General features: G+C 35.4%; 1 long non-coding RNA gene, 1 other non-coding gene and 2 pseudogenes across 2 annotated transcripts; 3 read left to right on the forward strand and 1 right to left on the reverse strand.

Moving 5' to 3' along the window:
- The first annotated feature begins 15,160 nt into the window (after window positions 1–15,160).
- Window positions 15,161–15,265, forward strand: LOC147509728 (small nucleolar RNA R71). The gene has a single exon (XR_015219633.1). It is a non-coding gene; the product is annotated as a small nucleolar RNA R71 (small nucleolar RNA).
- Window positions 15,266–18,323: 3,058 nt separating this feature from the next.
- Window positions 18,324–21,409, reverse strand: LOC147509729 (uncharacterized). The gene is made up of 2 exons (XR_015218591.1): window positions 20,987–21,409; window positions 18,324–18,654 (listed from the first exon to the last, which is right to left on the reverse strand). It is a non-coding gene; the product is annotated as an uncharacterized LOC147509729 (long non-coding RNA).
- Window positions 19,594–20,910, forward strand: LOC147509730 (MADS-box protein SOC1 pseudogene; annotated as a pseudogene).
- A 1,731-nt stretch (window positions 21,410–23,140) lies between the features above and the next one.
- Window positions 23,141–23,683, forward strand: LOC147509731 (uncharacterized; annotated as a pseudogene).
- Window positions 23,684–27,380: the final 3,697 nt, after the last annotated feature.

Below are 27,380 nucleotides of genomic sequence, written 5' to 3' on the forward strand. Positions count from 1 at the left end.
TTTAAGGCTTAAGAGACATGATTCTATTTTTCTTTCCTGAAGCAAGTAACTAACTTTTATTTGGGACAAGTCTTTCTCTTTATTTTTCTACATTTCATCATATTTCTCATACTCATCATTTCGGTAGGTTCTTTTATTTGGGGTTAATAGATGGGTAAGGAATTTTTGGTGAAAGTGAAATGTTTGATGAAAGGTTCAGTGGAGTGACTAGCGATAGAATTTGTAACAGGTAAGAATTTTTAGCTATGTCGATCCAAAGAAGTCCTAAATTATCGCCTAGGGTTCGGATGGTGATCAAGTAAGTAGACGCGTGATTTTCTCTATTCGGAAAAACTACTCCTCTGTGTCATTCTTCACAAATCACTCATATCGAGGATTTTTAGTTAGATTCTCACAGGATTGATAGTTTAAGTAGACTAACCGTGGGTTCCAGAAACTTACTGCTATGTACAATCAATGATACTCAGTGCATGAATACTCATGAAAAGATGTAAGAACTATTACGTACGTATTATCTTAAGTTTCTTAAAAACAAATCCTAATTCGAATGTTAATGTGAGATTTCTAGACAATTTTCATCATTGAAAAGGAAACAAGACTTTGTGACTAAGTACATTAACTAATAAGAAAGTAGAAACTATATACAGCCTACAAGTTGCCTAATTTTTGCTACAGGTTTAAAGCACCCCCAAACTGAATGATGCTTAGTCCTCGAAGTATCAATAGATAAAGAAAGAAATTACCTGAGAACTGTGAGCAAAATTAGGGCTGGATTTCTGGAATAGAAAGTTGTTATAACATAATATATTATACATAAATAATCAAAGAAAAACAATAGCACACGAAACACAACTATTTACAGTTAGATATATGTACAATACCCTACTCAAATTTACCATCCAAGATGTGGTGATGGTCTGGCGTCGTCGTGAGTGAAATGCATTTCCTTAGCATCACGCCAAAAGATAATGGTTTGCCAAATGGTGGACCAATTTTGTTCACCGGATTCGTTCAAATGTTCCAACATTTTTTCATCGTTCGGATAACAACGAACATGGCTCCAGTACCATGCAGGACATCTTCATTGCCTAAACCTTAATGAACGAATGATTCTATTTGTTGGGCACATAGAATCCACCTTAACCTAGTCATGAAAAGTAGCTGAAAACTGTGGAAAACGTGTCTTCATAATTCGGCAAGCGGTTATAGGTAAAAGTATATACTAATGCCGAACAGTGCAAGCTTTTTTCAGATTTGAGATAACACAGTTTAAGATATCAAAGAATGTATGACCTTGAACAAGCGCATTGAATACTGCACAGGCAACATCATTGGCAGTCAAAAAATGCCAATCTCCCATGATGTTCAGAAGGACAAACAACATCGCATTCCCCACATTCATGGTCATGCTGGCTAAGGGAATGGTGATGTGTGGCCATCTTCCAAGTTCAGCTCCTTCTTCTTTAAGTTCAAGACCATCACCATATGCTGCGCAAAAAGCAGGCCATGAAAAGGAACGGGTAGAGTTGTGAAAGATGTATGGCCATGTTGTTGCTGCCTCGTGATAGGGAAGATCTAAAGTTAGGGCAAGCGTTGGCTCAGAAAAGATATGGTGTGGGCCACCAACTTAGATTGTGAACCCGTCTAAGAAGAAGCCATGAGCATGGTTGAATGCTGGTGTTTCTCCCATACTGGCATAAAAGTAGGCAGGCAAACTTGGAGAATAAGTTTGTTTAGGGCGAAGAACAAGTGAAGACCACCTGATGTTAATGATATAATCACGGAAATGAAGGTCATAAGCATTGGAATCCATCATAGCCTGGCAGGATTGCTCAGGAATGATTTTCGGAGATGCCATGCTTGATGAAGATGTCATGTGTGATAGAGTAGAGCGATCGGTAAGGCAAAGATTCCTGACAGACTATCAATCAGTGTATGTGAGGAAACGTCCAAAATGAAGTATGTCTCCCACGCCTGATGGATAAGGATATGTATGAAGAAAGGTGTCCAATAAAGTTTGACCGGATGGATGACATAGTATAGAAGAAGTAATCAAATTTAAAATAACAGGTTAAAATTTGATTATAGGATATTAATAACAACTTGAATTATGACAGCCATAGTAGGCCTTACTTACAAAAGAAGACACAAAGATAACAACATTTTTTAATTATTTGAGCACACGACGAAAACTTAATTAATAATTTTTTATTTTTATTTTTATTTATTTTATTATATATATAATGAAATTAAGAAAAAATAGATCTGATCCTAAACTTTTAATATAAACTTTTCATTAAAGTTTGATTCGTAGGGTAAAGAGACAATATGTTTCTTTCTTTCCCAAAAAGCATTGGAAATCTAGCTGTAAGGATAAGAATCCAAAGCAAAGTAATGCCGATTCTATTTCTGGTCCTTATCATAATGATGTTATGATAAAATCTTCCATATATTGAGAAAAATGTCGTTTGATGTCCTCTTTCAGGACCATAGATTTTTAATTCTTCTGAAGAATCTAGAAGACTTGTTGTAGAAACCTAAACTTCTCTATTTAGAAGAAACGGGCTTGGGCTCCTGCTTAGCCTTAAGAGCTTATTTAAACTTGGCCCATATGTCAATAGGTTCTACTGGAGGTTTAGAAGAACTCGGATATATCTGAGTTAAGACTTCTGTAAGATCAAAATTGTCACCCAATTCCTCCTCTGGCTGACCTTCTCCTGCTAAGCAAGCAAAGTGATTTGCTTCTTCTTGACTATTAATTGATGTCATAGAAACATCATCATGCTGAGAAGAGACCATTGCATTTTCTGAAGATGAAATCTCCTTAGTACCAGGGGATGCAATAGCTGGTAACTTAAAGGAATTCAAAAAATGACTCTTTAGCTTCTCCATACATAAGTCATTAATTTGACCCTCTAAGAAACTAGGATTCTGAACATTGATAAGATTCTTCATCATATCAAAAGGGTTCCCCGTATCCACATCTTTGGTAGGATTCTGTCTGGGAGTCTGCTCAATGAATGATTTCAAATCATTCTCAATGCTGATAATGGCTTCATCTGTCAGGAAAGTAATCCACCATCTAGAATAAAACTTCCTTTTACGAACTGGAATTTTAAGGTGATTATATTCACATTTATAATCCCACTTGAATATCCATGGTATACCATATATGGTAAAAAAGAAGGTCAAGGATGATAATCCTCTTGGCATTTTGTCATCACCTTTCAGCTGAGGATGATAGTCTATCCATTTTAGAAAAATAAAAATATCTAAAAGATTCTCAGGAAGAATATCCAGTTTCGGGCCAAAATATTCCCACCATTGGAAAATCCAATATGGATAGTCAGTCTTAATAGACTGGGGACATAGTTTGATAAACCATGAATGTTTCCTATAAGCATTATGATAAAAAAACACATTAGTAAAAGCTGAGATATAATCCCAGTAATTATAAAGGATATTTGTCAAACTCAATTTTCGACACTTGTTGGGATCCAAACCCCACTCATTGTAAAAGATAATTCTCTTAAATATTGCTTTGTTGTAAGAGATCGGACTATATTCCGAATCAGGCTTCTGGAACATATGGTTAATATCCATAATAGAAGTTGTCGAAGCTAAAATTTCTTCATAGATATATCTATGTTTGCCGACAACAACAGGATACGGTTGCATGTCAAAATATCTTCTTTGAATTTCCCAAGGATCAGGCATCCACTGCTCATCACCTGGTTGAAAAATGACTGTTTGATCTGCCCTTTTATTAGGGACATAAGGAGTCAGAGGAGTAAGAACTGCCTCTTTCATTGACTTTCCTTTCTGATGCGATAATGGAGGAAATTGCTCCTTATTATCAAGGATATTATATTTTCCTTTACTTTTACCACGGCCTTTAGTGGTATAACCACGACCTTTGCCTCTCTGAGAGGTGCTCATGATCCCTGCAAAAATTCTCTAGTTAGAAAATCTGGCAAAGAATTAAATTTACCCTTGATATATTCAATATCAAAATCAAAAGCAGAGAGATCAGCTTGCCATCCTGCAAAAATCTGTTTAGAAGCAATATTCTTGATATCTTTTTGTAATAGCTGTTTAGCAGCACTACAATCAATACGTACCAAGAACTTCTGATTTAATAAATCATCCTGGAATTTATGAATACATTTTACCAGGGAGAGAATTTCCTTCTTTATAGTAGAATAATTAATTTGTGCTTTCTTCCAAGTTCCAGAAGTAAAATGAATTAATTCTTCTTTACTAGAAATAGGATTTTTCTGTTTTAAGATACCACCATAACCAATATTGGAAGCATCTGTTTCCACAATTTTAAACCATTCAAAATTGGGCAAAGATAAGCAAGGTAATGGCTTTGCTTTAAGCTTAATCTTTTGTACTGCTAGAGTATGGGCTATACTCCAAGTAGTTGGAACCTTATTCAGTCTGGAGTATATAATAGAGGTATCCTGTGAAAGATTCTTATAATAGTCTGCCAAATAATTAAGACTACCAAGAAATCTCTGTAATTGAGTTTTGTCTAAAATTTCATCAGGAAATTTAGATGCAAACTCAATACTTCTGTCTATAGGAATTATTTTTCCTTCAGTAATGTTATGACCAAGAAAACGAACAGTTGTTTGAAACAACTTAATCTTAGGTGCAGACACTACTAAACCATTACGTTTAATAAGCTCTTTAAAAATCTTTAAATGCTTAATATGTTGTTCTAGGGATTTAGAATAAATCAGAATATCATCAATATAAACAATAGAAAAATCCGAATAAGAATTACAAATATCATTCATAATATTCTGAAACTCAGAAGGAGCATTCTTCAAACCAAAGGGTATTACGGTCCATTCATAATGTCCAAAAGGTACAGTAAAGGCAGTTTTATACCTATCTTGCAGGAGCTATCTGAACTTGCCAATATCCTGACTTTAGGTTAAACTTTGAGAAGATGATTGTTGTAGATAAGCGATCTAATAAATCCTTTTTATTAGGAATAGGATATCTAATCCATTGTAAGGCATCATTAAGAGGTTTGAAATTAATAACTAATTTGGGAACACCTCTTTCCTTCTCAACTGCTTTGTTAACATAAAAAGCAGTACAACTCTAAGGAGATTTGCTTGGAGTAATTAATTTTTTATCCAGAAGACTCTGGATCTCTTTCTGGCATAAAGTCAAATAGTCTAATTTCATCTGACTTGGTCTGGCCTTAGTAGGAATAAACTTTTCATTAAAGTTTGATTCGTAGGGTAAAGAGACAATATGTTTCTTTCTTTCCCAAAGAGCATTGGGAATGTCACTACAAACTTCAGTGATAAATTGGTTTTTTATATGATCAATTATAACCTGAAATTCCTTACTGTTAAGTCTCTGCTGTATCTTTAAAGAGGTTATCTCTTCTTTGAGAAAGCTTAATTGACTTTCTTTAGCTATCAAATTATCATTAATCTTAGCTATCTGCTTCTGCACCGGAGGAGTTATAAATTCAAAAATAACTCACTCATTATTAATGGTTGCCTGAATACCTATATCAGTAATACTAGTATTAGGCATGATAGAATTAAGGAAAGGATTCCCTAATATAGTATGTTGAGACATGTCTTTAACCATAAGGAAAGTGGAAGATAAACAATGTCCTTCTTTGCAGATGAATACATCTGTTAACTTATATGCAACTTGCATAGGTGCACCACTGCCAGTAGAAAGGTTTTGAGTAGATTTCTCAAAATATTTAGTAGGAACCAAACCTTCTTGAATGCAATTCAAATCTGCTCCACTATCAATAAGAGAAATATGATTAGTAAGAGTATATTCTCCTTTAATAACTAAAGTGACATAAATATTCCATCCATGGAATATAGTATTATCCACTTTATTGTATTTCTGAATAACAAAACTGTCCAAAAGATTCTTATTAATCTTTAAGGCTTTTATCTCTGTTTTAAGGTTATTAACCTCATACTGTAAATCCGGAATATTAGAAATACAAGAATTTCCCATAAAATAAAGGTTATTAGGAAGTGTCATATTCTTATAAGAATCAAGATTCTGTAAAGTCATAAAGTTCTGAAGATAATTAAGATTATAAATCTTATCTTGTGGATTAATCTTAAATTTTCTTATCTTCAAAATATTACTATAGTCTTGTGGTCTGGTAGAACACTGACTAGTCTTATGACCATAATGATCACATTTATGACAAAAACGAAGAGCTTTGGCTTTAGGCTTGAGTCTCTTCCAATGCTGCTTCTCTCTAAGACTTTTTGATTTCTTATAAGCCTTAGATTTATTATTAGCCTTAGTAACTAATATGTTACTATCATTTATATTTAAAGGTGTTATTGGAGGATGAACAAGAGAATGCTTCTGTTCACATGCTAACACTCCAATATAATTATCTACAGGTTCATAATTCTTTTTAACCTGAGATTTTACTGTGGTCTTAGGTAAATCTTGTTTTACCTCAGGTTGAGTGGGTAAATAATTATTAGCCTGAGAAATAGGGTTTACCCTATTATTGTCTTCAGGAGTAAAGGTATATTTTTCAATAGTAATAGACTACTTTTCTGCAGGAATTACAGGTTGAAAAATAATCTTTTCCTGTGACTAATTATTGCTTACCTCTTTATTAGGTAAACTAATATCTTTGTTCATCAAGATATTATTATTATTATTAGGTAACTCAATTTTTACCTTGGTTATAAGCCTAGCCTCTTCTTTGGCTTTTAAATAAGGATTCCCCATTAGATGGGAAATTAGGGTCTCCCCACTAAATACACACAAAAAAAAATCGGTCAACCCACTTTGACTTTTTTTGTGTATTTAGGGGAGACCCTAATTTCCCATCTAGTGAAAGGGATCCTAATTAACTCATCTAGTGGGGGGGTAATACTAGTTAACCGAGTCGTCTCTTTTCTCAGAGTTGCACTCTCAACTCTGCCATTTAGGATTTTATGATCCTGATACTCAAGACAAAACCATTTTGCAAGAGTAGTATGATTCCTCTGATGATAAACATAATAATCATTATAATGACGAATCATAGGTTTTAATTCTGTAGGAGTAAAATATTTACTCAACTCTTCATATTTTAATTTATAAAATTGATAAGTTTCATAAGGTGTATAATTCATTATAAAACAAAATCCATTTCTGACGTTATGGGAGATTCCCTAGCTTTCTGTGTATAAATACCATGTGGTATTTGTCGATTAGAGATACGAATCTCTTCTACATATTGATTATACTGAGATATTGATTTAGTATCTGAAACTGAATGCCTAGAAGATTGTGGTATGGAGATCTTATAAGACGATCTCAAAGACAAACTTCTACTAACAAAAGGTTTTTTAAAGTTTAATATAACTTCACCTTCTGTTGATTGAATTATTTGATCTAAATCATTATTAATGATTGGATGTGGTTGAACAGCGTTTATGCAGATCCATGAATCAGGAAATTGAATTTCACTCCAAGGAATCATCCTAGGTGTTGCTACACTAGAAGTTAAAAGATTTGTGAACAACACAGTTTTACCTGGTGTAGTTTTATGCCGTGCATTTGGTGTTAAAGTTTGTAACACCTTATAGTGAATTCTGTATGTGATTCCAATCACCTCAGATCCAGGTAAAAAGTTGTAACCTTTAGCCTGAATTTTTAATGATAAAGAATCATAAAGATTTCTATCTGATAAAGATAAACTTAAATTAGGATAGACATCAAAATAGACTGGTCCATGACAAAGATTAGTCTTTACTGCTCCCATGAGGGATGGTAAATAGTCGAGACATCTAGCATCTCTGAGAGTTGCTTGAATACAAGCATTCATACCCAAAAAGGTCTGAAAGCAACCTGTATTAATCCTGCATGAATAAATTTATAATTTTTCACATAAGGATATAAATCCCAAGGACTTAAAAGATGCAAATTATTACTCATGGAATGTAAACTAATAGTTTGTTCCATAGTTTTTACAGCAATTTTACTGGTCAATTTTTCAATCCAGTTACCATATTTATATGTGGTCTTGGGATCCATATTAGGAATCGTCCATTTATTCATTTTGTCCTGTGTGTCGAGATCATACTCGATTAATTATATGTTCTTAATTGAACTTAGATCATCATTATTTGATGACTGTGCCATGGGTGTTGAGGTGTTAGTGCAAAATAGGTAGAGTATAATGAATTATAATTATACTAAACAGTATTAAAACTATTCATGATGCAATCATTAATACATCATCTTCTTCTCCAAATATTATAAACATTACAATCAAAATCAATTCTTTAATGTTTATACAATCAAAATCAATTCTTGTTGACGTCAGACGTCTTCGATGTACCAATCACATTGTAAGCTAGCCATTGAGTGACTGCCAGTTGGTTCCATCTGAGGGAGTGTTAGTACACGCATCTCGAGCCATCGTTATATTCTGCCTCGAGTAGTGTGTCGAACATCAATTCCATTGTATTCGGATACTCCGATATCAGCAGGGTTGAACTATCGGAGTTGATCGGAATATTTGTGATAATGGACACCAACTCCAATGTGAGTTCACGTTCCATCCCATCCGCCGTAATCCAAAATTCGTTTCCCCGGAAACCACCATTGTCGTAAAACTTTAACACTAAATCTTCGGAGTAGTATTCCAAGATTAGGTTCAACAGATATTCCCACTCCCTACTCACAATTTCCTCATCAAAAAATGGGTGAAACATGCCGGAATCATAGAGATTTTTGAAATTTCTCTCGGCTGTGATTCGTCGATTTCCGGCCATAGATAGCTTGAAATGATTTTTTGAGGATGGATATGGGTTAGAGGAATGAAGGAAAAGGTGTTGTGTCAACAGTTGTGGATTTGGTGCAGCTTTGATCACGTGCGCAGGTCGAATTTGGGCTAGGGGCACCGCATGCGCGAGGGTATGTGAGGGGAGCAAGATCTGGATTTGAAGGAAGAAATGTGAGGGGATGACGTGTGGTGTGTATCGCGAGAAGGCTTTAAGGGCTGGGCACGTGACTTGGGTCGGTTTCAATTTTTGCCCAAGCCCATATGAAATCCTGAAATTCCCATTATGTCCCGAAATGTCCTGAAATTTTGAAATTGAAATCGCGATTCATTTCTACTCCAAATGGAACAAATGAGGTGCCAAAACGATTGGCATTAAAAATGTCATCCAATGGAATATGGCAAAGGCACATTCAAACCTTTTATATATATATATACAAATGTACAAGGGGAATGAACGTGTCAACAACACCGAAAGTCCAGAAGAATCACCACAAATAGTAAAATCGGACAATTGTCATGTCGGCTCTAGAGAGAACCACCCAATCCAGCCAGACTATGACTTAACCTTTATGTTTTGGGGGTCTAGGGTTCAGGACGGTACCATCCCTGACCAATGTGCAATGGTCTAATAATAATATTACCCTTAGTACATATGGTATAGCCTCAAACTGCCCCGAACTGCAATCAAATAGAAAACTGGTAAGGGTTGGCCTGGTGAAATCCATTACCTGTCCGAATTAGGGAACATCCGACGTTGCACATCACGACTCTCTTTGTGCACAATGCTTAGTGCAAAGGGAAAAATAAAAGACACGAGTATATACATGTTGAGTCTTTTAATGTCAGATCCTCAAGATGAATGTGAGTCTTTTAACGTCAGATCCTAAAGACGAATCCCAACCTGTGGGAGCAACGGGCGATAACGAAGTTTATCCCGCTGAACTGGTGTCAGACAAAAATATACCTTATACCGGCTCATATCGGATAGTAATTCAAGACCTGGATAGAAAGGTGGTTGACAATGCATACACCACCCCATCCTTCGCGCACGTCACTTTCGAACAAAATTACTACGACCATTACCTATTCGAGATGGGTGAGATTTACACCAAATGATGAGCTGGAGTTCGCGAGGAAGAGAATAGAAAAGGGAAGAGAAGGAAGGAGGGGAAATTTTTGGTACCCATTGTTTACTAGAAGGCACGTTTGCTCAATTATCAGAAAACATTTATATTCAGTTCTGAAATAGAGTTTTTATAGACTAAGGTTCTGGCGCTTGCAACCACACACTCTAGAAGATTTGAGAGAAGAAAATAGAAGAGGGCCCAGCTACCCTAATGGCGTACTTCCCATGTTTTAAACACATGGAAGGAAGTACACCAGCGAATCTTTTAGTCTTTGTAGACTAGATCTTGGAGAAGAGTGTTTTCGACATCTGGAGAGCGCAACTCATGATAATGTATAAGGCGTTGGCCATTTACTTGAAATTCGCTGTTATCGTTTAAATTTTTCAAAAAGATAGCCCCATAAGGGGTGACAACAGAGATAGTGAAAGGACCAGACCATCGTGTTTTTAATTTTCCTGGAAAAATATGTAATCTTGAGTTTGCAACAAAACTTTTTAACTAATCTTGAAATCTTTTCTCAATATGTTATTGTCATGCACTCTTTTCATGTTGGCTTTATAGGACTTCGAGAGATCATATGCATCACTCCGAATTTCCTCAAGCTCATTTAGTTGCAATTTTCACTTCTCGCCTGCCGCATTGGTATTATAATTTAGGCTTTTTATGGCCCATAGAGCACGATGTTCAAGTCCCACCGGCAAATGACAAAGTTTTCCAAAAACGAGGCGGTAAGGAGACATACCTATAGGTGTCTTAAAAGCTGTCAGGTATACCCATAAGGCATCAGATAATCGGAGAGACCAGTCTTTCCTAGATGGATTAACTGTTTTTTCTAAAATGGACTTAATTTCTCTATTTGAGACTTCTACTTTGCCACTGTTTTGAGGATGATATGGAGTCGCCACCTTGTGAGTGACTCAATATTTCTTTACTAACAATTCAAAAAAATTATTACAAAAATATTTTCCCCCATCACTAATGATAGCTTTGGGAACACCAAATCAAGAGAAAATATTTTCTTTTACGAACAAAACGACAGTTTTATGATCATTAGCACGACATGTCATTGCCTCAATCCATTTTGACATGTAGTCAATAGCTACCAGTATGTAGAGAAAGCCATGAGAATTTGGGAAGGGACCCATAAAGTCGATGCCCCATACATTAAAAATTTCTACAATTTAAATTGGATTTAAGGGCATCATATTGCATTGAGTAATGCATCCTAGCTGCTGGCAGCGGGTGCATGCTTTGAAATGCTCATGTGCATCTTTAAACAGTGTTGGCCAATAAAATCCACATTATATAACCTTGGCCGCAGTTTTCTTACCACTGAAATGACCATCGCAAGATTGTTCATGGTAGAAGGATAACACGTCATTATATTTCCTATCGGGAATGCAACGGCGTATCAGTTGGTCGAAACAATACTTGAAGAGGTAGGGATCATCCCAAAAATAAAATTTCACAGTGGATAAGAACTTTTTTCGGTTTGTACGAGTCCAAGATGAAGGGACCTCCTTGGTAACTAGGTAGTTTACTATATCAACGTACCAAGGAGATGAAAAAAATGGAATACAAGTGTTCATCCGGAAAGGAATCACAGATGGGTTCGGTATCATTATCGACATCATTGACGAGTCATGATAAATGGTCTGCAACCACATTCTCGCAACCTTTTTATCTCTAATTTCTAGAGTAAACTCTTGCAAGAGGAGGAACAAGCGGATCAACCTCTGTTTTGCATCTTTTTTCGCTAATAGGTAACGAAGCGCCACATGGTCAGTGTAGACTATTATGGAAGAACCAACTAGCTAAGGACGAAACTTATCCAGAGAATATACAACTGCAAGAAACTTTTCTCAGTGGTGGTATAGTTACGTTGAGCTTCATTAAGAGTTTTACTAGCATAGTAAAAGACAATTGGCTTGTCCTCTCGGCATTGCCCTAGGACAGCTCCAATAGCGTAGTCACTCGCATCACACATTAATTCAAAAGGTTTAGACCAATCAGGTGGTTAAATTATAGGAGTTGTAGTCAGGGCAGATTTTAAGGTCTCAGAAGCTTGTTTGCAATTGAAAGTGAAGTCAAATACGACATCTTTAAGCAGGAGATTTGTTAAAGGTTGAGCAACCTTTGAGAAATCTTGAATAAATCTCCTATAGAACCCTGCATGTCCTAAAAACGCACGTATGTCACGAACTATTTTTGGTATAGGAAAGGAAGCAATTTTTTCAATCTTAGCTTTATCGACTTCGATTCCATCCTTTGAAACAATATGACCTAGAACTATTCCTTTTGTAACCATAAAATGGCATTTTTGCCAATTAAGAACGAGATTTTTCTCTTTACAACATGCAAAAACCTTTTCAAGATTTGATAGACAACTATCGAAAGAATTACCATATATTGAGAAATCGTCCATGAAGACTTCCATAAAATGTTCAACCATATCACTGAAAATGTGAAGCATACAGCATTAGAATGTACCAGGTGCATTGCAAAGGCCAAAAGGTATTAGTTTATATGCAAATGTACCAAAAGGATAGGTGAATGTTGTTTTTTCTTGATCAGCAGGATCTATGACTATTTGAAATATCCTAAATAACCATCAAGAAAGCAGTAATATGCATGACCTGCTAACCGTTCAAGCATCTGGTAGATGAAGGGAAGTAGGAAGTGATCCTTACGAGCGACCGCATTAAATTTGCGATAGTCAATGCATATTTGCCACTTCACTAGAATACGAGCGGAGATGCATTCATCTTTATCATTTCGAACAACTATAATGTCAGACTTCTTGGGAACAACGTGTACTAGACTCACCCAAACACTATCTGAGATAGGGTAAATAATACCTGTATCGAGTAACCTTAAAACTTCTTCCTGTACCACATCCTTCATGGTGGGATTTAGACGACGTTGCGGTTCACGCAACATCTTGGCATTTTCTTCAAGATGTATGCGATGGGTGTACACATTAGAGTCAATGCCCTTAATGTCATCGAGAGACCATCCAATAGTAGAATGGTATTTTTGAATGACATTAATTAATTGGGATTCCTGATCGTCAATCAATTGTGATAATATGATAATTGGGTGATTACCATCTGGATTAAGATAGATGTACGTATTTTAAATCCGAAGGAATATGCTTTAAGTCAGGGGTGAGAGGAGTGGGTATTAAAGAGTCTTGAGGAAAGTCGTCTTCCATAGAGAAAATAGATTGATGTTCGTCCAAGTCGCTTGACAGGACGGTAGTAAGATCAAATAGTGGTATTGACTCTAATAACGCACTTACATCCTATGAATAAGCATCAACATCAAATTTAGAATCACGAAATGAAAGAAATTGGTGTACTTCATCATCAGGAAAAGAGTTTGTTAAATATTCTTGTACAAGGGTGTCCACTATGTTAACCTCACCATCATTGTCATTCTCTGAAATTTGTTTCATCAACTTAAACACATTAACCTCGATCGAAAGATTTCCGAAGGACATGGTAACGGAACCATCCCTACAGTTTATGAGAGCATTAGCAGTTGCTAGGAACGGACGCCCTAATATGATAGGAATGGAGTCACAGACAACTTCTGTATCCAAAATGACAAAATCGACGGGATAGAAAAAGTTTGGACTTTTACAAGAACATTTTCCATAATGCCTTTTGGATACTTAATGAAACGATCGGCTAATTATAGAGTCATCGTGGTAGGTTTAAGCTCATGAAGACCTAGTTGTTTAAATAAGTAATAAGAAAGTAACTTCACAATAGCTCCTAAGTCTAGTAGTGAAGTAGTCGTATATTTGTCACCTAATATGCATGAAACTGTTGGTCTACCAGGGTCCTTGTATTTGACTATACCATTATATTTAGTAATGGACAAAACCGTTCGGTAAGGAATGCTTGTTGAGGAACATTTGTTCTCCTTTTTGTGGTGCACATATCTTTTAGAAATTTTGCATGTTTTGGCAATTGTTTTAGGGCATCGAGAAAAGATAAGTTGATTGTCAAATTCTTAAAAGTTTCTCGAATTTTATCAAAATTTTCGTCAAGTTTATTCTTTGCCAAACAGGCAGGAAACAGTGCCTTAGGGCGGAATTTGGCAAAAGGATCCGCTTGCTCGTTTCCCAATTTATTAGATGGTGACTTTGTTGAACTTGGTGTTTCCATCGTAGGTTCATTATCGAAAGCAAATTCATTGGAACCTCCAGTTACCTTTGTTTGATCATCTGGCATACGGATTTGATTGTCAACGGTTTTGCCAGAACGAAAAGTAGTTATTACATTCACCTCACCTTGGTTTGGAACATTTGTACCAGGTGCATTAGTGAGTTCAAAGGCATTGTTCACTGGCTTAGGGTTCGGAACTGCTTGGCCAGGAAACACACCTTTCTGACTCTTTTCTTGTGCTAATTGTTAAAGTGATTCTTTGATAGACGTTAGGATTTGGGATTGTTGGTTCATGTAAGCAAAGAAAGTCTCGCTTCTCCTATCAGTAGCAAGTGGCATAGGTTGTGCAATAGGGACTAGTTCACGATTATTGCTGAGAAGTTATTGATTATAGCCAGAACTAGGATTTGCTGGACAAGGCTGCGATTGTTTTGGTAGTTAGCGTTGGAATTACTTTGAAACTAATTTTGACTTTGTTGGTATTGCTGATTATTTCCTTGGCGGTATGGAATAAAGTTGTTAGGTGGTCGAACAGGTGGATTGGCGAAACCTGGAGGAGCCATCTATTGTGTATTAGGACGTTAGGCGAAATTCGAATGTTGTCTCCAAGGTGCATTAGGAATGTTGAATGCACATGCCTCTTCTGATGGTTGGGAAGGGGAGGCATATAACAAGGGACAATAAGTATCAGGATGGTCAGGACTAAGACAAAGAATACATGGGGAAGTGTTAACGTTCATGACCTGTTGTGGGAGTTGTTCGTTTACTTGAACTGCGAGGGCATCTACTTTTTTAGTGAGGGATTCTATCAAATTTTTTAATTCGGGATCGGGTTTTACCTCAAAAATAGATGTAGCTTTTGTAACATTATCCTTAGATGACCTAGAAGAATCAATGTTACCCCAATGTGTACCTCTTGTTGCTTGTTTTTCAAGAAAAGTATATGCTTCAGTAGCTCCTTTGTCCATGAAGCAATCGCCGTTCATTATATCAAGTGTTTCTTTTTGATGATCGGAAAGTCCATTAAAGAATGAACAAACAAGGACAACGGTGTCAAGCTGATGATGAGGACATTCTAAAAGAAAATCAGTAAATCGACTCCATGCTTCTATAAATGATTCATGAGGATTTTGACGAAAGAATTGGATTTTCTTAAGCATTTCAGTAGTTTTCTTCGAAGTGTAAAATTGTAGCATGAAAGCTTGGACAAGTTTATTCCATGTTTCTATTGATTGGGGTTGTTGTCCTGCTAGCCAAACTGACGTTTTATCCGCTAAAGTGAAAGGAAACAAATGAAGCAAGATATGTTCTGTAGAGACAGATGGATGGTGAAATGTTGTGGCTACTTGCTGAATCCTACGGAGGTGATTGTACGGTTTTTCATGATCCAAACCATGATGAACAGGTAACAAACCAAAAACATTAGGCGGGATTCGAAAATCGCCGGCAATATTCTCAAGTTTGATGCAGGAAGAAGGTCCTTCCTGTAATGCAGTATAGAAGTCCGAAAGGGGATTCTCACTAGGTGGAGTTTCGTCAACCATAACGAATAAATACAATGGCGGCAAGGGATCTTGATGATTTTTATTAATAAAAGAAGAACTATGCTGCGGTGAGAACTTATGCAATTGTTTATTGTATTTTCTCCTACGATAAGTATGTTCAAATTCTTTATTATTACCAGACCTTAATCTCATGCAAGCATAAAATTAGATCTTATGCACACAAGGAATTTATTATTACTTGAATTATATTATTTTTTTTAAGTATTCAAAGTGAACAATGTAGGCCTAAGTTGCTGCTAACGTAGCAATAAAGCTAGGAATACGTGTGCATAAACTAACAGTCAGGTCACAAGAAAGATGAGGGAGGATTTTCGTACAAGCACGGTTCTAATTAAGTAACCTCAATCTTTCAAATTGCCTAGACACCGTTGGAATATGTTTAAGATTTATGAATTTTTTTTTTTTAGTTAATTAAAATTTATGCAAGGGATTAATATATATATATATATATATATATATAGATAGAGGCACATTCTTATGCGCACATTATAGCCAGATTTTTCACATACAAATGAATTAAGGTATGGTTTTTTGTAGAGATGATCTCCCCACCATGAAGATCATTCTCACAAAAAATTATAATATTTGGATATGTCTAACCATGTAAAAATTAGTATTCATTTTTTAGATTTTTATCTAATAGTCCAAACATTTTGTGAGCATGTTCTAAGGTTAGATTTCTTTGAATGAGCTGAATTTTTATGAGCATGTTCTCCATGGTGGGGAGATTATATTTACAAAAAATCAATCTTTAATTCAACTTTTAAGTCCATGTTTTTGCTTTGATTAATTTACAATGTCGCGGACCCCGTTAACAACCTCGCTTTTTGCTGATCAAAAAAAAAAAAAAAAAAAAATGTAGCTACAGTGAATGTGCCTCTATCCTTCCCGATATCCGATATATATACGGTTAGGCTATAGTGACACTCTTATCTCACACCCCTCGTGGTCCCTCAGATCTCAGGATGAGAGGATCAGATCTAATTTTGATAAAAACTCGAAATTTCAAATTTTCAAAAACCAAAAAACCAAAAAATACGAATTTTTTTATCTTCTTCTTCTCCACTCCAGAAATTTTCGAATCTAGATCTGGTGAAGCATTGAAGAAGAAGATGGTTTTTGGCGTGGAGAAGAAGAAAATAAAAAATTTCGTATTTTTTGGTTTTGGTAATGAGCCAAGAACCAATCCAGTTGAACAAGAAGAGAGCTGTTGGTGACTGGTGAAAGAATTCTGTTATCAATCAAGACTGAAGTGTTAAGTGCTGTTGATCCCGCTACCGCAAAATTCACTCCATGATTGAATGAAACACCAGGTTCCATATACGGATTCGGCGTAGGTAAACGAAGTGCTTGGGCTGCAAAATCATCTAATTAATATAAATGGTTTTTGCACACACGATAATGACTACAATATATCTACAATATAAGGTACCCAATGATATATTAACAAACGATTAATAATTGGTCTTAGGGAAATCCATCTTGTGGTAGTTCAGTTATGGGTGCCAGTATTCTTGGGAGGTTCGTGTACCAAAAGCCTCCAAAGAATAGAGACGTTGTTGTTTGTGAGAGCTCCTTTAATCCAATCCATCCAAATACTATTAAACTCAAATTTATTTAAAACAGCCCATATATAGAAACTCCCAGTAGCTACTGGTTGGTTCGCCGACAAAAGAACTCTTATCTTAACCTACCTCTTACCGAACCTACTGTCGCTACCTTGATATTTAGTTATTTACTCCTTTAACGATCTTCCATAATAATTATTAACAACGCCATATTATCTTTTCTTTGTGTGTTTTGGATGACAACAGCCAACATATTGTATTTCTAGTGGAGAAGAAGAAGATAAAAAAATTCTTATTTTTTGGTTTTTTGGTTTTTGAAATTTTGAGTTTTTATCATAATTAGATCTGATCGGAGGGACAAAGAGGGGTGTGAGATAAGATCATCACTATAGCCTAACCGTATATATATATATATACTAGCCATTTGGCCCGGCCTATGGCCGGACTTGCTACATAGATAGCTAATGACTCAAAAGCCTAAAGTCTACTTGAATAAATAATATACATATGTATATTGATAGCTAATGATTCATTGTTTATAATATATATATGTATAGTTTGTTTGAAGAGTTTATGTTTTGCTAATATTTTTTTAAGGGGTTTTATTTCTAGTTTTGGGTTATTATTGTTCCTGTTGCAATAAGTTGTCAGGTTGCCGATGAAGGAGTATGGGACCTAGCAGCACCTTCTGGCGAATGCTTGTGTCGCGGGTTTTCTATAGACCTAAAGATTGGGAGTTGTACTGATCCTATCAATTATTGTTCAAATGTTGCTAGTTCTAGCAATATGACATTCTGCCCAGAGCCTATTCCAGAGGATTCAACGATATATACATTTACCGAGTCTATAGATTCACCAAGGTTTAAAGCATTAAGCTCAAAATCAGATAACTATCAAACAATGTGCAACATTGGCTAAAAGGTTGAGCTTCAACAACCAAGTTAAACAAGCTACTCAGTAATCAGTAAATCATACTGAAAGAAAACCTATAGCAGAATATGAGACAATGAGCTGAACACAATTAATTCAAAGAATATAGGTAAAACAACACCATTGTAAGAATATTTCTATAACCACCATGGAAATATAGCCAACATAGAATATGATATGTTCGTTGAACAGCCGACTAAAAAACTCCAGTGTAATTGACTACCAACATATGTTGCATATTGGAAAGACAATTGGCAAAGTGTATTTGTTGCAGTAAGCTTCATCACAAATAGTTTAAATGAAAAACAATGACCGAAGAGTGAGTTTAATGTATGTATATTATCCCTTGGAATAACAAAAATATTTAATAAAAGTAACTTTCAACATATAACTTGAGCATATTTTTTGTATGTCTGCAACGTAAATTTTTTGCCGCACTTCGTTATTTATGTCAGGAGTCCATTGATGAGTCAATTGCAATCTGTCCTGCAATAAGAATAATTTTATGCGTCAGTTATTTATTATTTCAATATTTTATTTATAACCATTATTGAATGAGTAAATTACCTGAATTACTAAACATTATTTCTTGGCATTTAGTTCTTCATCCTCTTGTTTGATTTTAATGCGTTGTTTTTCAAGATAGTAATAGAATATGTGAGATGTATATTAAAATGTAACAAAAACATTTTACAGGCAAAACTAAGATAAACCTATACAAATGTTCCCTGATAGATACATATATTAATATAAAAGAATAATACTACAACCTTAACACAACAATATCAAGAGGCGAGTACCAATTTAAACTAACTAATATAAGAATATTTTCTACTATGTATTTTATTTTTCCCAAGCAATGTGTTCATTCCACTTCTTTCTTTATAGTTGAATGTGTTCCACAGTTGTTGGCTTGTTGGCTTCAGTACTGCCAAAGAAACTTGAAGTTTCCTTCAATGTCATGTCTTGCAGCAATCAGTGGCCAATACCACCCGTATCAGGTTTCAACTTCTCTCCATTTTGAAGGAAAATCGATCAATTACAGAGTATCTCTAACATGCCAAATCTTTGGCTGATACCCACTTCGAACCAACCAACCAAAGCAATTGACTTTGAAAAAAGACAACTACGATAAAATTCCCCACATTCAAATTTTCTTCAAATAGACCTAATAGAAAAACAAAGCAATTAAAAAAATTCATTGTAGATCTATATACCATCGAGTCACTACCAACAATGCACATCAATCTTCACATCTCTTTTATAAAGAAGCAAATTCAACACTACCACACAACATGTACATATAACCGTAAAAATCCATATGAGAAAACTATAAGTTGAAAAGATTGCCTATACCATGTTAGAATATAATATAACATAAAAATGTGAATAATCTAGGAACAATGCTAAGCAAGTGCACACACCTGCTCGATATATTATCATCCTCATGCATCATCACCAAAATATATAGGAACTTTGGACGTTAAATGTACCAAAATATAGGTAGAGAGGAACACCTTGTCAGCTGCATTCAATGACTTGTATCATAAATACCCCAGAGAGTTTTTTCCACTATACATTCAGTACCAGAGAGTTTTTTCCACTATACATTCAGTGGAGGGGCAAAGTTCAAAATAGCATCATCAACCACACTCAAAAACATTGCTAGCAAGTCTAGCTACTGCTTGATTCGTTACCCCCTAACCCATGATGAATCATATAACTCCTAGCGGCATGTTGATCTGAATTGAACATCATTTTCAAAGATAAATGAATCTAAGGTTCGAAACGTAAGAACACCACTTCTTCATCATCTAGTTTCTTGTCAACTACATAGTTGTTAACGTTCTTGTTGCTGTTCTTATTGTTAATAGTGTTAATAGTGAAAAGAGAGGACATCGATCGAGATGGTGAGGGGAAAAACACAAATGAAGAGTATAGAGAACGCAACAAGTAGACAAGTAACATTTTCAAAGAGAAGAAATGGTTTGTTGAAGAAAGCTTTTGAGTTGTCCGTTCTTTGTGATGCTGAAGTTGGTCTTATTGTTTTCTCTCCTAGAGGCAAGCTTTATAAGTTCTGTAGCACCAGCTTGCCAAAGACAATAGATCGCTATCAAAGACACAATAGGGACAATGACACGGAGGGAAACAACAAAGTAATAGAAAATGCGCAGCTTTTCAAGGATGAAGTTATGACCATGGCAAAGAAGATTAAGTTTCTTGAAACTTCTAGACAGAAGCTATTGGGAGAAGATTTGGGATCGTGTTCTACTGATGAACTACACGAGATGGAGAATCAGTTAGAGCGAAGCTTAAGCCTCATCAGGGCACAAAAGGCTCAGTTGTATAAAGACAAGATTGAGCAACTTAAAGAAAAGGAAAGGGTCTTAGCAGAGGAAAATGCCGTGTTATATGAGAAGTGTGGACAGCAGCCATTATTGGACTTGATAACACAAGATTTGCAAGTCATACCAAACAGTCAGAATAGTCAAAATTCTGAGGTGGAGAACGAAACTGCAGTAGAAAATTAAGATAGTGAATATGATGTGGAGACTGAATTGTTCATTGGAAGGCCTGATAGTAGAAGCGTGAAAAATTCATGCTGAAAATGTTGATGATTTATCAATTGTAACCCTGTGTGATTTGTTATGCCATTGAATTTACGGAATAAGTCATGGAAAAAAGGTTGTAAACTTGTAATTGAGTAACATTTATAACAAAACAATTGGTGTCTGTTAATTCTATTAAGAAAAAAAAAAGGTTCGAAACGTACATAAGATGACAGGAATAGCCACCGAAAGAATTAGCTGATGCATACCTTCTTACCAACCTCCTTCTCTACCTTTGTCAAGTACTCTTTCATAGCCTTGTTATCTTTTGTATTATTCATGAAAATTTTCAAATGCAGCTTAGACTAGCATGCTTGAGCTAATTTTCCTTGAAGAGGGGTCCATATATCAGCAAGATCCGATATATAAGATTTTACAAAATTGATTTCAGCATGTCCCAGGGATCAGGAGATTAGGGAGATCGAGGAGAGAGGGAGATTGGGTTGCTGGGATTGAAGGAGAAGGAGTGAAATGAGATAGAAAAGTCTAAACTATTTATTTAATGTGAGAGAGAGAGTATCTGGTCTAGTCAGAAGTGATAGAGAGGAGAGAGTGAGAAAAGTATGAGAAATAGTGTGTAGGGTTGGAAGGGAGAAAAAATTGAGGAGAATGAAAAAGTCATTCACGTGAAATTGTTTGATAAAGTGGAGATAGAGGAGAGAGAAAGAGAGTGTGCGGGTAGAGATGATAAAAGGGCCGGGCAGGCTAGTCTGCCCCTTAAACCATAAAAACCCTCATGATTGAGGGTCGGGTCCAGTAAGGTCAAGCATGAAAACTCAAGCCCTTAACCCTCCCCTCGACCCTCATTTTTTAGGGCCAAATGAGGGCCGGATTGGACCCGATCTAATTATACTTTACTAGTTAAATTTTTTTTTGTGATTTTTTATTTATTTTTATCATACTTTGATTATGAATATCAATTTTAACTAAGTATACAAAACTAATTATTATGTTTTTAGAAAAAAAAAAATAGATAAAGATGGTGGAATAGATGATATTCTTAAAACATCTACATTTTTCATACGTAACTATTTTGTTATATTGGATTTGTTTTTATGTATGACTTATATACATATCATTAAATCAATTACAAAAGCACATATGTTATATTATGTTCTAATTTATCCCCTATTAATAACTAACTTAATGATTTTTTTATACAATTTAGATAATTATAGTATAATACATAAATATAATGTAAAATAACAAAAAAATGTGGTTTTCTTTTAGGGTTTACACAAATATATAGTATAGTACATAAATATATAGTATAATACATAAATTATCACCCCTATTTTGGGTTTACATAAAATAATCATAGTTCACTTTTCTTTTTATATTTGATCTCTTTTACTCAAATTACAAAATACCCCATATGATATGTGGTAAACTATCATTATTAAACATTATTTGTAGTGAAAATATTTAGTTCAAATAGGGATAATTATGGTACCCTATATATATAATATAAAAAAATAAAATATATCTTATGAGTACTGAGGGCCAAGTGAAGGCTTGGAAGGGCCAAATGAAGGCGGGACCATGCTCCAGAACCTAGACCCTAGTCCACCCCTAACAAGCATGAGGGTCGAGCCAGCCCGCCCTTCAAATCTGTGAGGGCCAACTTTTGAGGGTTTTGACACGCATTTTTGAGGGCTGGGTTGAGGGCCTAAGGGCCAAATTATCACTCCTAGTGTGGGGTCAAAGAAAATCAATAAAGTGGAGAGAGAGAGAGAGAGAAAGGGTGAGATTGGAGAAAAAAATGGAAAGAAATGAGAGAGAAAAAAAGTCACGTGACTAGAGCAAAATTCTTATATATATATCAAAGACCATTAATACTAAGTAGTTGAGAATGCTCCCAGTGACCCACGTGAACCCCCTTTTTTTCTCTGAGACTGACACATTAGATTTTACATAAAAATAAGAATTCTACGCCCTTTTTTGCCAATTTCAATTGTTCGTAGCCCAAAATAGTTAAAAACCTCTTTCTGTACTCTTTTTTCAATTCTACAAAACACTCCCAACTCTCTAAAAAAAATTCATCTCTTCAAACTCTCTCTCTTCTTCCAAAATTAAACGAGTGTAGCTCACAGGAGATGACATTCTAGGCCATCGACTCATACTCGGATTTACAATTTCTACTTTGCCTTTTCAGTTTCACAAGGTTTGGGGACAACTCAGGAAGACTGGTTATTAGAACTCTCACTTTGCTCATCAGGTGCCCATCCCTTTTCCAAGATTTGGAGGGAAAGTTGAGATCTCCCGCCTCATTTTTATGGCAAATCCTCATAAAACTCTTTATTATTAGGTTCAAATGTTCAATTAAATCTTCCTGAAAACTTCCAAAAAGGACAACAGACGAAATGCAGATTAAATTGAAGTGTGGATGTGGGGAAGAAGGGTGTGCAGAATGGGCAATTGTAGAAATGCAAGGCGTAGTTGAAGTTCAACCTTCTTTTCAAGATCGTCTTCAAAACCTCGAAATCGGTTAAGCCTCTGCCTCTTAGTTTCGGTAAAGTCTTAATTTTTCATTTTTCTTAAAAACATCTCTTTACAATATATTAATTAACAACATCTGGTCCATCCCAAATTGGGGTTGGGTATGTTAAAGGTGTTTCATTGAAAATGGGGGGATCCAAATTGATTCGTCGAATTAACTGATTCAATTTTTTTCTTTTCAGGGGAATTATACTTTCACTGTTGGGTACCATGAACTGTTTGGATCAAGAATGTCCTTGAAAAAACCATTGTTGGTATTGAAGAAGAAAAAAGATGGGGACCCAAGCAAGCTTGATGAACCTACCTCATCAAGGGTAGAATTGAAAGTAATTGGAATTATACGTCATCAGATATTGTTCAAGACCCGACCCAAGGCCTTGATATCAAGTAAGCTTACTTTCATTTGATGCTGTTTTTTAATCGATGAAGTGCAGAATGAATACAGAGCAAGAGAAGTAGCTCATTTATGTAAAACAATGTTAATTAGCAACATAAACCATGTTTGATCTTCCGATGCTGTACATAATGTATCATAGAAAATGGACTAGAGGAAATCCTTTTGGTGAACAATGTTTGTCCCAGTCCCTGTTGTATCTTGATTTTATGAAGTTCATTTGATCCTGGAGTTTGAAGTAAACCTATTAGTTTGCCCTTGCACCTGTGAATTATGGTAGTTCATTATCACTCCACCTGTGAATTATGAGATTGAGAAGGTTAATAAGGTGACATGACTGACTCATATTCTACTTGGTGATAATTCTTACAGGAGACCTTAAGTAGGACTAATTCTCTGGAGTCTAGGATCAGGAAAGTCACCAAAGAAGCACTCAAGACAACAAAATTAGTTGGAACAATCTGCATTTGCGAGAGACCGATGGCACAGGGATGGGCCGGAAATGTTTGATGAGCGACATTTCTGATGGTCTTTGTAGTGCCATTTGCAAGTCCAAATGGAGAAGCTCGCCAGATATTCCATCAGGTAAACATAGCATATATATTTGAATTTGTGTAGTAATTAAAATGAGAGTTAGTCATCTGCTAAGAGTATATGGCATGGTATCTGCAGGGGAACACACCTATATAGATGTGGTGGACAAAAACATGAAGAAAGGAGAGGTGTTTGTGACTTTAGAAATGGGATTTTTTACCACTCTTTTTTGTCCACTGGAATTGTACATTAATGTCTTTATTTGTTTGGGCCGATTAATCCATCAGAAGCTATGACTCTTTTAAATATTGTTGAAAACAATTGGAACCTAGCAATGGATCCTAGAATGAGAATGTCAGCACAAAAGGACCAATAATTATATTTCGTATATTTGAATTCAATTAATCATTATGCAAAGCAAAATACTTTTTTGAAATAGATTCAATATCAATGTATGGGTTTAAACAACACATAAAGGCTTAAAATAGTTATTGAGAAAGTCTAAAAAGTATGGACCCAAAATAATAAGCGTAGAAAAAGTAATGTAAAATACGAAGACTTCTAATTACACTTAAATAACCGGAAAAATAAAGAGTCTTAACCCATTTTTATTCTCAAAAATGGTCTATGAGAAGAAAATATCAATCTCATTCAAGGATATTCTTGAAGATTTTATTCTCAAACTCAATATAGAAGATCCTTGGTGAGTGAGATCAAATGCATTCATGAGATTGATGCTACAATCGGCATGTTAGTTGTCCAAATGCTTCATCAAGCAACTGAGAAAGCTAAGGTAGGACTCTCATCTAGATTTGAAATTTACATCGAGTTTTTTGCTACTACTTACTACTGATGCATCAGCCAGAAAAAATGTACGCATTGCACTCACTAAATCAAGGTTTGAGAGCTTGGTTATCAATCCCCTTAGCTATCTATATAGCAAGTCCGGCCATAGGCCGGGCCAAATGGCTAGTATATATATATATATAAGAATATATATAGGGCTGGCTACCTAATAGCTATATTTGACACCTTATCTTGACAACTCACTATGTCTGTTAGATTACACTCCATCCAACGTCCAAATTTATTTCTCATCTAACAAATAAATCAGGTGGGTATAACGGTCATTTGGCATTTTCTTTTCACAAATTAGATTTTGGAAAAAAAAAACACACGCGCTCTCTATTCATCCTTCCTCACCGCTACAACTCCCTTTTCTCTCTCTCTCTCACTAGTGAAGCACCACTCTTTTCAGAGAAAATAGCTCGGCCCAATTCGCTTTTTTCAATCAAATATATAATATCCGAAGGTAACAAGGATAATTTCATCTTAAGCATCCAAAGGTTCAGATTCAACAGGACCTCTGAAGAAAGGGATCCAACATCATCCTGAAAACCGACCTATTCCGAGAAATAAAAGTGGACATGTCACGAAGATTAGTGTTGTGAAGATCTTTGAGAACCCCAAAACCCACCACCCCCATCCATTTCAAAGCACAAGGGGGTGAGTTGGGTCGTCTTGGTCCTCCATCTTATCCATCCAGTGCAGGTTAGCATCAACTTCTTGTACATGGGAAAAGTTGGTCTCTTTTTACTGGCCACTACTAGTGCTCTCCTGATGTGACAGAAGGGTCTTTAAGCGGATAGAAGATGCTGAGATGTTGGTGGTATTATCTATGAATGTAGGTGAATATGATGACTGGAAATCCACGGCAAATAAATTGTTGGATTGAGAGACATTTGGGTCTGCTACTCAAGTGTAATTTTTGTCTCCAACGATAGATTATAACAAGAATGAAGCTTAGACGAATTGAAACTTTGAACTTTGAAGTTGATTAAAAGAAAATGAAACTTGAAGAAATTTCCTTCTTTCAGTTTTGGATTTACTTTTGGCATGTGCTTGAAGTATATAACTTTGGCTCGATGTTTGAATCCCCTTCGTTTTCAATGGGTTTTCTTTTCCCGGTTCAATTGATGAGGAGAGAGAGAGAGACGGAGGAAGAAAACATGTTTCAATTGCTATTTCTTATTAAATTGTAAAATGATCAGTCTACCCCTGCTCTATTCCTTTGTTAACAGAAACCATGATCTGTCCGGTTAAGATGATATGTCAAGATAAGTCAAAATGGAGTATATATATATATATATATATATATATATATATATATATATATATATATATATATACTAGGATTTATGCAAAGAGTAAAGTAAAATCATGCAATATGGAAATACAACTCATACGTATAGAATTAAAGTCTAATCATGCAAATATAATTTACTCATACATTACTAGATACATTAGCATGTGAAGATATTCTATTCATACGTATAGAAATACTAATAGGCAATGTTGTATTATCAATAAATATTTCGACATGTACAGGCAAATACACATCAGTAATACGTATATATAGGCTTACGTATACGTATATCTACACTTACAGGCAAATTGTAATTACTCATGTATTTAGATACGGTAGCGTGCAAAGATACTATACGTACGCGCATATATACTAATAGGTAAAGACGTAACATATACGTAAAACTAAACAGGCAGGGTATTATAGAGTAATATACTACTCGTGTTTTGCATAATAATTCAATTTCGTCAATACTCATTGAGATTGTGAATGTCATATAGAGAGCAGCTTCACCCCGCAGGGTTCAGAAACAACTTACCCAATTCAGATTTTAACCCTCGTTGGAATGTTCTCCTCTTTCATGACAAAATCGAGTTATTAAACAAGACATGTTACTCATACTTATATAGATATGAAACATGCACAAAAGTCACTTATACGTATAGATAAATATAACCATGCAACACAGTACCATGATCATGTATATATACAATTAATATGTAATTCATAATCACTTAACCGCATATATATATATTAACAGGCGTATTTACATTATTCATACAAATTTCTAACCTAATACGTAAATAATAGTCCATTACCTACGACATAATATAGAACACATGTGAATCATACAATAATAATTTTAATATTAGAACCTGTTAGCGTCCCGCAAGTCCGTCTAAGAAATGAAACAGTCGTTTCAACCCATAGACGTCCCGAATCACCAAAATGAATTGTGAAGTAGTTGTTACAGTTGCAAAAATTTAGGCCCTTTTATGGAATGAGAGAGACCAATAGGTGCTGCTGTTGA

This window comes from Coptis chinensis, chromosome 3 (assembly GCF_015680905.1).
Source record: "Coptis chinensis isolate HL-2020 chromosome 3, ASM1568090v1, whole genome shotgun sequence".
In the NCBI taxonomy this organism is placed as follows: Eukaryota; Viridiplantae; Streptophyta; class Magnoliopsida; order Ranunculales; family Ranunculaceae; genus Coptis; species Coptis chinensis.